The sequence below is a fragment of the Cryptotermes secundus genome, unplaced genomic scaffold (genome assembly GCF_002891405.2).
Source record: "Cryptotermes secundus unplaced genomic scaffold, Csec_1.0 scaffold302, whole genome shotgun sequence".
Taxonomy (NCBI): Eukaryota; Metazoa; Arthropoda; class Insecta; order Blattodea; family Kalotermitidae; genus Cryptotermes; species Cryptotermes secundus.
In genome coordinates, this window is record NW_019744411.1 from 169,689 (window position 1) to 185,434 (window position 15,746).

Consider the following 15,746-nt stretch of genomic DNA (forward strand, 5'->3'; position numbering starts at 1 on the left):
AGAAGAAGAAGAAGAAGAAGAAGAAGAAGAAGAAGAAGAAGAAGAGGAGGGCGGCAAAAACTATTGTTAGTATATACCCATACAGACACACACAAAACCAGCAAGGTGACCTAGTAAGTCTGCCTACTTGTACAATATGTACATTTTTTCCATATTAACGAAAGCTAAAAGCACAAGTTCAGTAGTACTGAAGGTCTGCGCAACAGAAAAGTAGGCTTTATGAATTCCGCTCAAACACGGCATCCATGTTATCACTCTACCTTTACTGTGCGAAGACTATATTTATCTACTTTTGATTTCACGACTGTCTGCAGTTCAGACTACAGACTACAACCTACAATGCCGAATGGTAGGGTGATTAATGATTACTGAGTCTGAAAGCTGGCAGAAGGGAGTGGTTGTGACACGGTTTGATGTACATTCCTGGCATCTGCTTCGAGGAAATTAGGGAAACCATGAAGAAACTAAGTCAGGAGTGCGGTCTTCGAGCCTGGACTTGGACACAGGATCTCCTGAATACGTAACACAAGTGCTACCAACCGTCAGCGATGCTCGGTGTGAAGAGTATAAATTGTGAAGCTCCTCATTACGTAATTTTTGTCATCCCTTCCATCTTACATCAGCTGTCTCGGGTCCGAATATTCTCTTCAGTAAACTTGCAATTATAAACAACTTCCCATTTATGATGAAAGTCGTTCCGATAGACTAAAGGGTCAAGATGCGAGGGTGCAAGCCACCCCTCTATTTTCATCATATATTCATGTGACCCCCGCCTCCCCTTCGAGAGGTCGATATAAACATCGATCGCAGCCTTTTGCCAGCAACTCTCACTCGCTAGCTTGTGTGAGGTACAGTCTCTCGCAGAATTCGCCGGCCTGGTTTCTTTTTAGTGGGTCACTTAACGAGGCTTTATACGCGAGGACGGTAAAACGACTGAGCCGGTCACGGTAGCCGAGCGATCTAAGGTATGTACTGTCTTCTCTCGCTCGGAAAGCCGGTATCGTGGGTTCGAATCCCATACAAGGCATGGATGGATGTTTGGTATGTGTATGTGTTTATTCTGCTTGTGATGTCCTGTGTTTATGTAGAGGCCTTGCGACGAGCTCATCACTCGTCCAAGGGGTCCTACAGTCTGTAAAATTATCAAAATGAAAAAAAAAAAAACCTCGACACCGTAAGGTATACGAGGAACGGACGACTGAAGCCGATCACAGTGGCCGCGAGGTCTAAGGCATGAACTGTCTTCGCCCGCTCGAGCACTGGGATCGTGGGTTCGAATCCCACTCAAAGGCATGGATGTCTGTGTATGCGTTTATTCTGTGTGCAGGTAGTAGCCTTGCGACGGGCTGATGCCCCGTCCAAGGAGTCCTACCGGCTGTACATAGGACTAAGAAACTGAAAAAGCGGCCAAGGTCCAACAAAAGGACTACAGACTCATAGATAGGTAGGACGACTCCAATGACTTACTCACGCCTCACTAACTTGTCCTGCTTATAACATCTCGACACGGGCTGCACAGAAAACACCACTCCTCTGTTGCTGTGGAATTGTTGAGTTCGTGTCTCTTGGGGTTCCCACGTTATCGCTACTCAGCCATGGCCTAGCAACGAGTCTACAAGGTGTGATAATTTAATACCCGGAATGGCCGCTGCGCGTCGCTGGGGTGTTGAGTCAGGCAAACTCATGTATACAAATACGTTTGTGTGTGTTCCAACTTGCGTTTACATGAGCCATAGACCAAATTGGTTGTTCGTTTCCAGGCAGCAGAGACAGTACGTGTCCGTGGTATACTGTTTGCGGATAACTGAGTGACGAGAATCTGGAGGAGCGGATAAACGTCAAGTTTTGTGTGAAGATGGGAAAAAGTGCTAGTGAAACGTTAGCCCTATTAACAGTGGCTTAAGGTCAATATGCTACGAAGTGGCATGGCAGTTAAAGGAAGGGCGAGAACATGTGCAAGATGACCCAGGAAGTGGGCAGCCAAAAACGCAAAGGGCAGATGCAAATGTGGACAGAGTACGAACCTTGGTACGTTCAGATCGAAGGTTAAGTATGAGATAATAGCAGTATAATTGAATATTTTTACGTCTTTTTTTTCAGTACGACCCGGAAACAAAACGCCAATGCATGCAGTGGAAAACACAGGATTCATCTCGACCGAAAAAAGCACGCATGTCTCGGTCGCAGTTCAAGACAATGGTTGTGTGATCACAAGGGGATAGTTCACTATGAATTCATTGCACAAGGACAAGCTGTGAATAAACAGTGTTATTTGGAAGGTTACGGTTACGGACAAGGTTACGGGAATCTGTTCGGAGGAAAGGACACGAACTCTGGCCTGACAAGTGGATTCTCCACCATGACAATGCCCCTGAGCATGATGCGTTAAGAGTTCTAGAGTTCCTGGCTAGTAAATCCATTACAAATATGGACCATCCGCCTTATTCATTTGACTTCGGCTCTTGCGACTTTTGGCTCTTTCCAAAATTAAAAAAAAAAAAAGTCCTGAAGGGACAAAGGTTTGCTGCCATTCCTGACATCAAAGCTGAGAGGTATTCCGGAAAACAAATTTCAACACTGTTTCCAGCAGTGGCACCATCCTCTCGAGAAATGCATAGCTCCATGAGGAGAGCATTTCGAAGGCGACAGCAGCCGCTAGCGCACAAGTAAGCAAAATTTTCCTCATTCCGGGAATTAAATTGTCGCATCTTGTACATGCCACAGCTTTTATGCTCGGTACAACAAAAATGCGTAAAACGTAAAGCTATCCTTGTACCAGGCCGTGAAAGTCCATAGGGTTGTGAGACGTTGAGGGTCCCACATTATCTAGACAATCGGCTCAAAGATGGCGGTAAGGTTATCAACCTTACGCGTCGGCCGCGCTTTACTCCCCAGGAAAATTATTTATTTAATTCCTGGTACTAATTTCTGTTAGAGGCTGAGTAAACCCCAGGGCCTAGTGCGACTGGAAAGATTAGGTCAACTGAAAAAAAATCCAATGGCCTCATCGGGACTTGAACCCGCGACCTTCCGGCTTGTAGCCCCTTAACCACTACGCTACCGCGTGCTCCTACAACAAAGGGCAGCCGGCGCGTAAAGTTGACCTCACTGCCACCTGTGAGCCGATTATCTAGAAAATGTGGAAGCCTCAACGTCTCGTCTCACAACCCTATGGGCCTCCACTGCCTGTTACAGGGATTGCTTTGCCTTTTACACTGTGTTCCGTCAAGTCTTACAGCTTTCAAGATAATTAAACAAAACGGAGTGAAAGCGGCAGAATTATTATGCTATGCGTATGTTTCCTAGTTTGTTAGTATTTCATTATACTTCTCGTTTATATGCATTAAGTTGTATACAACAAAAACTAAATTTGTGAGGAACGATTAGCGACAATGGACATAGCACTGAAAAAAAATCAAAGATTACAAACGTCTATTACGAAGTAGTACAAATATATATATACGTATATAGGCATTAAGTTAACCGTCAACACAACAAACATACTCACTTTTTAATGTTTCATAATTCGACTTTTATTCCTGCTACATCATCAGGCAATTATATGTATGAATACGTATAGTTATTGAACTACCGATATGGATCCATACCAGTGCAACGTGTTGTATTCTATACTAAAATATTCATATCCATTCATAGTGGAATATGAAATGTTCAGCCGAAAGATCATATTTAAGAGGGCCAAACAAATGGAAGTTGCCTGGAGCTAGGTCGGGGCTATACGGAGGATGCTCGAGGACTTCCCACTTGAAATTTCGCAGCGTCTCATTTGTCTTGTTGGCAGTATGGTGACGCGCGTTGTCATGCAAGAGCAACACGTCTTTGGTGAGGAGTTCTGGTCGCTTCCGTTGAATGGCCTTAAGAAATTTCCAAGCGACTTCCATTTGTTCGGCCCTCTTAGACATGATCTTTCGGCTTAACATTTTCCCGACGCTGAAGCTGCAGAAAGGGAAGTCACCGCCTGGTTCCGACAGCAGCCCAAAGAATTTTATGCTGCCGGTTTTTACGGGGTTTTGTACAACGATGGGACAAGTACCTCAATGTACAGGGATATTATGTTGAGAAATAAAAACATTTTTCAAATCAGTACTCTTATTTAAGTTCTATATCCATTTGTAATTTACTTACTGACTTACCCTAATCCTACTACGATGTTTCATGCTTACAAATGCCAAATACCTTCGGGAAATATTGGTGTTCGATTATTTTATGATAATGTATCAACAATTCCGTGTGATGCGAGGTTGAATTCCTCCACCGTAGCCCTGCGAGTCATAGAGGCGACAAAAAGGGAAGTCTCGAATCCGAGACAGTACAATATGGTCACAAGTCCCACGGGACTCGGATCCAGAAAAGACTAAGCTGACGATGACAACAGCAATTGTAAACTACAGACCCATCCTCTCGTCAGAGAGAGCGCTCCATATCAACAAACCCGCAACTGTCTGGCAGTAATAAACATCTGGTCGTAACCCTTAGATGGGTGCTTTACTCCATGAGAGACTGGCCGACTGACCTTCGGTCGTAATACAAGGCTCAGACTCAGGCTGTATCATCTGTTGGGGTGTCGTACCTGAGACAAGTAAGATAATTGTGATGAATCCGGTTCGGGAGAGCCGAAGGCCACATTTTAAAGCAGTCGAGGGAGGGCCATAAAAGCATAGGCCGGGAGTAGAGATACACTTCCAATACACTGGAACTGGACTCAAGGTCCGAAGATTTATTCCAGGAGGAACAAAGCGAAAAAAGGACATTGTTTTCGGCGTCATGGTTGCACCTATTTCCGTGTTACTCCAAGAGATTTCAATGCCATGGCAAGATACAAACCCAATCTGTCAGCTGGAACAGTTTCCAGTTAATCCTTACATACGTGAATAAAGTGCTCATTCAAGCAAAGTATTGGGCAGCCTTCAATTCGAAAGTCCCTAACAATACAACTAACGAGAAGCTATACGAGGAAGACATGTAGGGAAAGTGCACACAGATTGACTCGTACTTTAACCTTGACAGGAAATGAAGGTGAGAGGTTAGCTTCAAACTTCGGCCACCATATCCTTGACGACAGATTAAACAGGAGACGATGTGGCACTCGGGGCCGACCTGGACACGATGATGAGAAAAACAGCCTGGATTTCTAAAGCCGTAGCCAGTCACTCGAAAATACTTTGAGCAAAATTTCGGAGTCTATAAAATGAAATTGGGGGAGGGACTCATAACCCCTTATCCGCCCCTGAACACCAGTCATTTCCCAAACCACTAAACTGATTTCGATCAGCATTTGGATAAGGATCAGCACTGAATCTGAAGAAAGAACTGCCCATCAATGACAGTCTGTACTGTACTGCTCATAGTTTCATCAGAAGTAATACAACCACTAAGTAACTAAGTTAACTGTAAACAAATGTTCATGCGCCTGGTACGAATGTCTTGCCTACGTTATCGAGACATTTTACTGTTTCTAGATTCTTAGAGGTCCAGTTTAATAGGCGCCTGCAGTCTGAACATCGCCTGCAGAGGAACGTGCCCCAGGGACCATGAACAGAAAACTGAAATATATTCAGTTGCGAGCACCAGCCATAAAACGACATTCTACGCAGGAAGCTGCGTCATTCCAAGCGAATTCCAACCGAAACACAATTTCAGACTTTCTTCCTCTTCTTCGTCTTGTACTACTGCTGCTGCTGCTGCTATTACTACTACTACTACTACTGTTCCTGCTAATACCACTACTACTGCTACTACTACTCCAGCTAACATCGAATCGGGTTTATGGACAGAGGGACGAAAAGTCTGCGAGAGCTCTTTGCTCTCTTCCTGGTATCTTCTTGTACCAGGCTGAACCACCTCACAATACGTCGCACCAAGCGTCTCATTATTCAGTCTTATGCACCCTCCAGTCACTTCCTCTTTCCTCCGACATTCAATTCTGATAACACCCGTCGTCATGCCCTTCTTCAATCCGTTCGTTATAAATTACCAAACTGCACTCGTTTCTATTTCAATTTCTTACAAATTTTGGAGTCTTCTCCAAAAAGAAGTCGGTTCTGTTGCGCTTCCGAGTCTAGCTTGCAGAACTCAGAACTCTAAACGAAAGTGTAATGGTAAAGATGCGAAATTCAGGATCGATGATTCTGAGCTAGGGCAATTTCAAAACGTAAAGAAAAAAAAAATCAACATTTCATCCATTGACCTATCCGTATACTTAAACCTCTTTAGCAGAATAGATCACTGAAGGTCGCAGTGCGGGGGCCGGTTTTTATGGCCCACCCCTTACATACATACATACTTACTTACTTACTTACTTACTTACTTACTCATGGAGCTGAGCCCTTCTGGAGGAGTCGCCAATTCTGCAGGTACTCAAGAATTTCCCAGCATTTTATGGAACCCGAAGGTTCATTACCCTGTTCACAAGAGCCTTCCGCCGGTCCCCATCCTGAGCCAGATCAATCCAATCCATCCTATCTCTCTAAGATCCATTTTAATATTGTCCACCCGCCTACGCCTTGGTCTTCCCAGTGGTCTCTTTCCTTCTGGCTTTCCACCAATATCCTATACGCATTCCTTGTCTCCGCCATTCGTGCTACATGCTAAGCCCACCTCATCCTCCTTGACTTGATCATTCTAATTATACTTGGAGAAATCAACCTCTTAAACACAAAGTGCATAGTGATGTCATTTGTACAGAAATACCTGCGGTCAATGCCGCTAAAGAACATTACTACAAAATGCAAACACATAGCAATAATAATAATAATAATAATAATAACAGCAAAATAAGTTTTACGGACCTTGTCTAAAGAAAAACAGGCTAGGTAACTAGACAGGAGTAATACCAAGGCTGTCATCAGCATATTTGTGAAAGAACGAAGTTGTCTTCATTACTACAACAGAGATATGAAATCAGAACCAGCGCATTTGGAAACTATGCATTTAGACTCCTGACTAAACCACCGAACAGAAAAGATACGAACAGAAAAGATATTAATTATACTGCATAGATGAGAAGACAACATCTCACAGACGTATCTGAAGAAACGGGGTTACAACATGTGGAGAAAACGACGGCAATTCCAAAACAAAGAGTCACGACGGGATAACCGTTACATCTGCTGGGCAGGGAATGTCACTGCTTAATTCCAGAACACCAATTCATATATGTATAGCCATCACATCTGACGGTACACTCCGCAATTCCAGAAGACCGACTCATGGCAGTATAACCGTTATACCTGGTGAGGAGGAAATGCCACAACATAACTCCCAAGGATCCATTCATGGCAACATAAAGAATGCATCTGCAGTGAACGCCATTCCAGAAGACTCCGACATGCGGGCATAATCACTATATCCGGAGTAAAGGACAAAAAAATTAGGAGTTTTAAAAATTTAAAAATTAAGTGTTATCAGCAGGGCTCGGATTTTGATGACCTGAAAATATTTAAAAAAAAACACCTATAAAATAACCGAAAAAATCCAGAAAAACGACCTAAAATATGACCCAAAAATGTAATATGCAGGGCCGGGATTTTGATGACCTGAAAAACATTTAAAAAATGACCTATAAAATGACCGAAAAAATCCAGAAAAATGACCTAAAATATGACCCAAAAATGTAATATGCAGGGCCGGGATTTTGATGACCTGAAAAACATTTAAAAAATGACCTATAAAATGACCGAAAAAATCCAGAAAAATGACCTAAAGAGAAAGAGCACTTCGCTTCCATGTTATTCACATTTCCGAAAACATATGAAGAAAAATTCCCTAAAATGGCCAAAAATGACAAGAAATACCCTTAAAAGTCCAAAAATTTATAAAAAAATACCCCAAAAATGAAAGAATGACCTTAAACCTAAAAATGTCAAAAAATGACCAAATATTATTACCTATAAAATTTATATTTCTGTAACCAGCAGCTCATATCCGAGATCTATATATTTAACAGCATCGCAGAGGATACAAGGAAAAAGAGATGACATGTCATCAAAATCCGGGCCCTGGTTGTAAGTTACAACAAGCAACACATAACCTAACATCCGTATTGCAGTTGGCCTTCTCGTTTCCAGTCCTGTAACATGTGTGACGATGGACTCACATATTTGGCTGTCCTTTTAAGTACAAAAGTAAACACTTCCTGCCGGAGTTGCATTTGTCTCCTCAGCTTTCCGCACGCAGCCACTGAATTTAAGCATAATCCTGCGCCTCTTCGGTACTTCCGGTACAGCCCATGAACTCTTACATCCGGTGACCACTACTGCCAAAAGTCTTGCCTATTAAGTAAAATTCCTCGCCTCATGCCACAACAGACTCCTCACCCTCTATTTTTTAATAATTTTCAGTTAATAATACCAATATGGTGGTCATGCGAATGTCTGAGCAGCGAACACCTTAAGCGGCAAGTAAAGCAGGGTCCTGAAAATCTGTGTGTGTTAATACAGTTTCAAAAATGGTACAAATACTGTAAGTGTAACAGACTATAAAGCGACATGTAATTATACAAGTCCATACTGCGACCATCCGGCTTGTAGCATGGAGCCTAAACTAACCACGTTACCGCGTGCCCCAGTCGTAATCCGTACTTGTCGAAATTATAAACATTAACACAGGGCGACAACGAATAACCAACTACCCCCATGGCAGAGAGTCAACCTTAAGACGCTGACAGTCGCTACCTGATCAACAAATCCGATACGGGTTATGTAATCTGGAGGGACGTCATCCGGTTCACAAAGGCCACTGTGCCTGCCCCGAATGGAGTCGAGTGCGGTCCACATCTTTTAACCTACTTCTTGAAGATTACTTTTAATATTAACCTCCCATCTAGGCCGCGCCATAGCTCAAGCGGTTAGTCACTGGCTTCCACCGCAGCGGCCCGGGTTCGATCCTGGGTCTGGCCAAGTGGGATGTAATCTGGAGGCACGTCATCCGGTTCACAAAGGCCACTGTGCCTGCCCCGAATGGAGTCGAGTGCGGTCCACATCTTTTAACCTACTTCTTGAAGATTACTTTTAATATTAACCTCCCATCTAGGCCGCGCCATAGCTCAAGCGGTTAGTCACTGGCTTCCACCGCAGCGGCCCGGGTTCGATCCTGGGTCTGGTCAAGTGGGATTTGTGGTGGACAAAGTGGCGCTGGGGCAAGTTTTCTCCGAGTACTTCGGTTTCCCCTGCCAATCTTAATTCCACCAACTGCTCCACAATCACCCCTCACCTATCATCTGGAGCTGGTACAATAGGCCAGAAGTGGCCGCAGTGCACGGGACTTAGTCCCACCCCACTAGCAATAAAAAAAACTCCCATTTACGCCTAGGCCATCCTTCAGTTCTGGACTAAAATTCAGCACCTGTGCATCTGTGACCTTCCCCACGGGTACCATATGTTCCGTCCATCCCATCGTCTTTGATCTGACCATCCTAATATTTGATGAAGCCGATCACAGTGGCCGCGCGGTCTGAGGCATGAACTGTCTTCGCTCGCTCGAACGCTGGGATCGTGGGTTCGAAACCCGCTCAAGGCATGGATGTCTGTGTGCGTTTATTCTATGTTGTGTTTGTCCTGTGTGTAGGCAGCGGCTTTGCGACGGGCTGATCACTCGTTTAAGGAATCGTACCGTCTGTGTAAAAAAAATACGAAACTGAAGAATTGGCCATGGCCCAACAAAGGGATGTAGAGCCAGTGATGAATTAAATATTTGATGAAGAGTACAATCTGTGAGGGTTCTCATTGTGAAATTTTCTGCAACTCCCAAAATTATCCATTTAGGTCCAATTATCCACAACGCTGTCACCCTCAATCTACGATATTCCATCAAGTTCAAAGACTTCAATTTTCGCAGCCATATAAAACAAACAGTAAAACTATAGTCCTGTATGTTTTATTCCACACGTTTGCATACAGCAAACGGAACGACAAACGATTCCGAAACCCAGCAGAAAACATTTCCAGAATTTAATCCGCTCTTAACTTTTTCATTACTATAATTTTCATTTGTGTTAATCTGCTCAATGCTGGTGAAGAGGCATGAACCTATACTTATATATTTAATTCCAAATTAATTTATTTCTCGACTAATCTGCTTAATGGCGTCCTAACAGATGTCATGCTGTCACAGTATACAGAGTGTAAATAACTATATGTTACAACGCTCTGTGGTAGATAGATGGGTTAAATCTGATCATATCTTGTTAATACACCCATGTCCGGACACGCATCCTTTTCCCAGTAAGGGTCACAAAGCAGTCTCCGTAGTCTAGAGGTAACGTTCTCACCTCATGACTCGTGGTACGCGGGTTCAAACCCGGCGGAGGTCGTCGAATTTTTAAGGGCGGAAAAATTCAGGGAACAAGTCCTCCTGGAGGGACTTTAAGCCGTGGGTCCCGTGTCGTAGCTTTACGGCACGTAAAAGAACCTCATATCTCCAAAGGAGGTCACCGAGCCAAATTCAAGGACGTTTCCCGCCCAACAGTAGTCTCTAACGCCTCTGATAGATGGGGGAGGCATTATAGATACCGCCAAGCCAGTAGAGGCCGAACTCGCTGGCTCGGTCGGGACTGATGGTCCGCACCAATATCGGTAGGGTATGGAGACTGGTAGAATATCATAGAGGGAAGAACAATGGACCAATACTGGCCTAAGTGCATGGGGAAACCCACCCTCTCCAATAACTAACTAACTAACTAAGGGTCACAAAATTTTCCGAGAGGATAAACAAGTTTTGGTGGATATTATCGTTGTTTTACATTATAAAAGTTCCTCAAAATGGCAGCCACCGACTTCATTGCACATTCTGCACCGCCTGGCTATGTTACGCTGAGCTCATTGAAGGCTCCTCTGCATTTCCTGGATGGTTCCAGCCGCTACTGCAATTCTTGCCACAACATCATATTGTGTCTCCACTGGAGTCTCATACACCAGGATTTGCATGTACCCCCAGAGAAATAAATCCAATGCAGTCAAGTCAGGGAAGCGAAGGGGGCCAGGTTATTGGGCCCTCCACGTCCAATCCATCTGTTGCAAAAGTTTCAGACAAATACTCACGGGCGCCATCATGCTGGAACCACATTTCACGACGGACTTCCAAAGGCACCACTTCCAGCAGCTCGGGTAAGGCCTCTTTGAGAAATGTTAGGTGTCACCAGTAACCACAGAGGTAAGAGGTAAGGACGTCCTCCTTCACATTTCAGAGGCACCAGCGCGTAAACAAAGCGTTTCCGGACGTGGGTGTATTAACAAAATATGATCGCATTGAACCCATCTATCTATCACAGAGCGTTGTAACATATATTTATTTACACCCTGTATATGTTTTCAACAAAAGAATTAACACAATCAAGACACACCATAAGCTCACATGTCCGAATCACTCGCTTCACAGGAATATGTCTCTGGTATGGATAATGCCTGAACACCCACACAGACCCAGAGACACAAGCGTCCAACAATTCTTCTATTGTTATGTGTATTCGCTGCAGAGGGAACGTGTTCAAGGAGTTCCTGCCTAGCAACGAAAGGAGGAATACACTTTACCGAGCATTCGCCTAATAATGATAGGATGAATAAACATACACACGATGGGCCCAGGTGTCATGACATACATACCAAGTTTAATAAAGATCTTATAGTACTATTATACGAGTACAACAGTCAACACAACAAATTAATATTACTGTATTAATATTTATTATGTACATTTGATTTGTTTACTACGAATTTGTCGTGCTGACGGTTGTATGTACAATGGTGCCACATAGTAATACACAACAGAATGCGAACAATAAAGATTCGTTACGGCACTGAGGCGTTAATAGGTGGGGGGGGAGACGATTAAAAAAGAATACAGATCGCGTAAGCACACAATTCTGGACGGAAAGTCTGAAGAGATCACTTGGGATACCTTATCGTACGCTGTAAGACAGTATTAACAGGAATCGTAGGAAACAAGCCACAAAACACGCTATAACAGTAACGAACTACCCTACTATTTCAGAGACTCAGAGTTCGGTGTTGGTCAACATACCTGTTACATGAGTGTTACTTGCGGCATTCCTCAGCTCCGCCCAGCCATTTTTAAACTGACCACGAAAGCCAAACTCATATTTAGTTACCATTCGTCGCCACCTTCCCTTTCTTATGTCGTTTTTACATAAGCAGGGGTGCAGTTCTAAACTTGGAAGTGTCAGGGCGGTCCAACAGTGGAGACAGATCATTAATGCAGATGCTCACGTTACCTACTGTTTTTCTATTGCTAGTGGGGTGGGACTAAGTCCCTTGTACTGCGGCCACTTCTGACCTATTGTACCAGCCCCAAATGATAGATGACGGTGATTGTGGAGCAATTGGTGGAATGAAGATTGGCAGAGGAAACCGAAGTATTCGAAGAAAACCTGCACCAGCGCCACTTTGTCCACCACAAATCCCACTTCACCAGACCCTGAATCGAACCCGGGCTGCCGCGGTGGGAAGCCAGCGACTAACCGCTTGAGCTATGGCGCGGCCCTCACGTTACCTAACAAACTCACGCTTGTATATGCACAATTTAACGACATATAGCTTAAACGTACATACTTAATGAAGTTGACGCTTCCGTCTCACGGGCCCAAAATTAAATAAGCTATTAAGAGCTTTTCACAGCAGTACCTTTGAAAGAACTGCCAGGGCAGCGCCCGTACACTCAAGAAGGCGGATGCCACCCGGACCGCCCTAGCTTGACCACAGTTCTGATAATAATCATTCATCATAGACCCCTAGATGTGGCGGTGTGGACTGGACTGCCTCAGGATTGGGTTCCACAAAAAAAGGGAGTTTCTTAAACGGTTTAATAACTACTATCAATGTCCAAGGAAAATCAGCAGTCATCTAATTCAGAAGTTCATCGTAATAGAAAATACGAAAATTATCAGACTAAACTTAGAATACTGTGACACGCAGACCCGTTGCTGGGCAACGACTTGGTAAACCACATTCAAGCGACAACGAACAGGCAGTCAACACCCTGATAACTTCCGTTCCTATGCAACGCGCTCTAATTACAGCAACAGATGAACATGTGTCTTCTACGTGCTTCACATATATCTATTGCTGGGCAACGGATGTTTTATATTTGTCTGCCTCGAGACTATATAAATAGTCCAGTCGTAGGAAGCAACGAAAAGGGAAGTCTCGAATCTGGGACAGTAAAATATGGTCGCCAAGTCTCGTGGGACTCAGACCCGAGAATGACTGCGCTGGTGAGGATCAGCAGCAATTGTAAACGACAGACCCGTCCTCTCGTCAGAGAGAGCGTCCCACATCAACAACCCCGCAACTGTCGAACAGCAATAAAAATCTGGCCGTTAAGTCCGAGACAAGTGCTTTATTCCAAAGACAGACTGACCAACTAACTGACTGTCGATCGTAACAAAAGACTCGACTCGACTAAGAAGTCAGTCGTAGAAAGAGAAAAAGGATGTAGTGAGTCCTCGGCAGTCAGGGAAGAAGGGTTCGGCTGAAGATTGATTGTGAATTACTGTAGTCGATGGTGATTAAGGCAGTCTGTACAAGGTATTCAGAAATCAAATCATCCAATCCAAAACCCGTCAATATTAGTCACGGAGCCATGAACACGTGACAATATGTGTAATTCTAGGATAAATATAAAGTTTCTATAGTTATGAGTCCTACATAAATAAGCACGCACCTCTACACAACGCCAAGATACAACAAGGCCACCACACACAAAGAAAACACGAAGAATACGCATATACGAGTATAATATAAATCCAGTAGGCGACAAGAGAACACGCGTATCCTACTGTGCTCGTCAAGAAAAACGATCATTACACAGGACTCAGGACTACACGTCTAAATAAAATAACAAACATAACAAAAATTACAATTATAACAAGAATAATAATTAAACGGCAATGGTCTAATTTCAATCAGCTCAAAATTTTATGATTTATTTTAAATTAATTCAAACCAAAGTGACTATAAAAACAGTTTTAAGGTTGATACAAAATTAAAAGATGTTTGTATGCGAATAACGCATACCCTTCAGAAAACTAGTACAAGCGTCTATATAATTTACAGCATTTGTTTAAGTCTATAACTAAAAATCTACATTGTAAACAACAATATGACCTTTCCCAAATTGTAAACAGAGGCCAATGAGTGGGAATAGCAGGGAGAGTTGAGAGTGACTGTATAAGAACTATCTGATGATGGCAAAAATAGTCGCCGAAAAATGTCATAATACAGAAACTATAGGTACAGTTATCCTAGAACTATACCTATATTGTGAGACTGACTGAATAAAATATTATATCAGAACAGCAGAACACCTGAATGAATTAACAGTCCCGAAGAAGAAACCTAGAACATTACCTTGTAATTAATTATGCGTTCACTTTCTACACAGAACCCCATAACTCCTGCCTATGACGGCCCAGTCTTGCCAAGTAAGCTAGAGCAGTTACAGCAGGTGGCTAATAATAGTGACCGAACAGGCAATTTTCTTGTCGACATGTGTCCTCAAGGCCACGAGCCGATAACCCCTGATAAGGATAATTTCCGAGAACACATTCTTGACGCTCCGGTGAGCAGGCAACCGCACCAAGCGCTGGTGGAATGGGAGGCAATTTCATACATAGCCCCGTCGCGAACGCCGCAAGGTGAAAAAAGAAGACACTAAACACGGTGTTGCGCAGTATCAACGTCAAATCAGGGTCAATCTTTGTTAGCACCATTGTACGTTCTCTCTTGCGACTTCAACAATTTTAGAAAACTTCCTTGCTCAAGGAAAGGCAGGCTTAAAAGATATTCATTTTGTGCGTGTTTCCCTTTCAGTTATAGAACCAAGTAACCGATTATAAAGAAACCTGAAACGGGCGTTATGACATTCATGGCGATCCCAACTTCGCATTTTAAAACTTCCTGTACTCAGTAATAACAACAGCATGGCGGACTCGCCAACTTCCTGAGGCGAGGGCGTCAGCAGCGCCACTTAACCCTTCAAAACACAGTGGTAACTCACATATACGTTACCACCAGCTCTGACTTTAAAAACAAAACCTGGATTCTGATCAGAGCAAATTGTCTCTTTCGCATGATTCCCACAGAAAACAGGGATGGTTTCCTTAAACATGAAGGGCACACACAGCCTGCCCCGCGTTACGCAATACCAAGGACCGTCACGTGATCACGGTTCAACCAATCAACGCCAGTCTTCGTTTTCTCCTATGGCTTTGCAATTTACATTTTTAGCCTACTTTCCTGTCTCGACGAAAGAAAGTAGTCAAGGTCACGCTGGAATTGCGGTTCCCACAGCGGCGACTATCAAGAATGCAATGCTCTAGGTCACGGCATTATAACCCAGAAGACTAACTCCATGGAGCTCCGCTGGAATTACGCTTCCCACAGCGGCGACTATCAAGAATGCAATGCTCTAGGTCACGGCATTATAACCCAGAAGACTAACTCCATGGAGCTCAGCCTTTCTTGAGAAGCTGCCAGTTGTGCAGCTTATGGAACCCGAAGGATCATTACCGTATTCACAAGAGCACTCCACTGGTTCCTATCCTGAGCCAGATAAATCCAGTCCATACCACCCCATCCTACCTCTCTAAGATCCATCTTAATATTATCCTCCCACCTAAGTCTAGGTCTTCCTATTGGCTTTTTTTCTTTCTGGCTTTCCCACCAAAACCGTTCTGTTTATGGAATACAAAAATATTAATAGTCTCTATCATC

At 43.6% G+C, this 15,746-nt stretch overlaps 1 protein-coding gene across 3 annotated transcripts in view; it reads right to left on the reverse strand.

Moving 5' to 3' along the window:
- LOC111874705 overlaps nt 1-14,452 on the reverse strand; it is a 178,243-nt gene extending 163,791 nt beyond the window's left edge. For all 3 annotated transcript variants that reach the window (XM_023870427.2, XM_023870428.2, XM_023870426.2), the window contains exon 1: nt 14,382-14,452. The gene's annotated coding sequence lies outside the window, so the exon portion shown is untranslated. The remainder of the gene's footprint in view (nt 1-14,381) is intronic.
- Nucleotides 14,453-15,746: the final 1,294 nt, after the last annotated feature.